Source organism: Phalaenopsis equestris, unplaced genomic scaffold, assembly GCF_001263595.1.
Source record: "Phalaenopsis equestris unplaced genomic scaffold, ASM126359v1 Scaffold000511, whole genome shotgun sequence".
In the NCBI taxonomy this organism is placed as follows: domain Eukaryota; kingdom Viridiplantae; phylum Streptophyta; class Magnoliopsida; order Asparagales; family Orchidaceae; genus Phalaenopsis; species Phalaenopsis equestris.
In genome coordinates, this window is record NW_018164951.1 from 283,176 (window position 1) to 284,857 (window position 1,682).

Genomic DNA, 1,682 nt, shown 5'->3' on the forward strand with positions numbered 1-1,682 from the left:
ACATCATTCATATTCTTTGCAGCAATCAGTATATCATCAACATACAGTAACAGAAAAATAATAGAACCATCATCAAGGCTTTTCACATAAACACAGCAATCATACTCACATCGTCTGTAGCCAATCTGCATCATGTAGGAGTCAAACCGCTTGTACCATTGTCTTGGAGACTGTTTCAACCCATACAACGATTTCTTTAACCTGCAAACCAGATGCTCCTGTCCAGGTTGAGTGAACCCTTCTGGCTGCTCCATGTAAATCTGTAAATGGATGCATGGATTCAGAATTCAGATGTGATGTGTTGAAACAGAGAGTGGTGTAAATCTGTAAATACGAAGTCCGTAAATGTGGTGCAGAATGAAAATTCAGATTGCAGTGATGGCGATATGCTCTCAGTTTCATCAACTCAGTTCACGGATGCATGGATTCTTGATTCTGGGTGCTCTTATCACATAACACCTAACAGAGAGTGGTTTACTTCATACAGGTCAACTAATTCTGGCTCAGTCTATTTGGGTGATGATAGATGCTGCAATATAGTTGGTATTGGAGAAGTCAGAATTCAGATGTATGATGGCACAGTTAGAACGTTATGTGATGTCAGACATATTCCAGATCTGAAGAAGAATTTGATTTCCTTGGGCACTCTACACAGAAATGGTTTTATTCCTAAGGCTGATGAGGATAGGGAAACCATCAGAATTGTTAAGGGTGCACTGACGGTGATGAAAGGAAAGTTGACTGCAGGTAATATCTACAGACTGTTAGGGAGTACAGTTGTAGGTGGAGTTCATTCTGTGGAGTCAGATAATGACAGTACAAAGCTATGGCATATGCGTCTGGGTCATCTCAGTGAGCGTGGGATGGCAGAATTGCATAGAAGAAATCTGCTGCATGGGGTTAAAAGCTGCAAGCTCGATCTTTGTAAGTTCTGTATTCTTGGAAAACAGACTAGAGTCAGTTTTATGACTGGAAAGCACAAAACTGAAGGAATTATTGACTATGTGCATTCTGATGTATGGGGCCCTACTAGGGAATTGTCATTGGGAGGATCTCAGTATTTCGTTACCTTCATTGATGATTTCTCCAGGAAAGTTTGGGTGTATTTCTTGAAGCAGAAATCTGAAGTTTTCTCTAAATTCAAGCTGTGGAAAGCTGAGGTGGAGAACCAAACTGGCAGAAAGATCAAGTATTTGAGATCTGATAATGGCACAGAGTACACAGATTCGCAGTTTCAGAAGTTCTGTGAGGAGCATGGGATTCAGAGGCATTTTTCAGTGCGGAAGACACCACAACAGAATGGTGTGGCAGAAAGGATGAACAGGTCATTAACTGAAAGGGCAAGGTGCTTAAGACTGAATGCAGCGCTTCCTAAGAGTTTCTGGGCAGAAGCTGTGAATATGGCATGCTATCTCATCAATAGATCACCTCGAGCATCATTGGGTGGCAAGGTCGCAGAAGAGGCATGGACACGTAATCCAGTTAAATTTGATCATTTAAGGATTTTTGGATGTCCTGCTTATGTGCATGTACCTGGAGATGAAAGATCCAAACTTGATGCAAAATCCAAGAAGTGCATCTGTCTGGGCTACAAGAAAGGTGTGAAAGGATACAAGTTTTGAGATCCGATTGCAAAGAAGATGGTGATTAGCAGAGATGCAGTTTTTGATGAGCAGTTTATG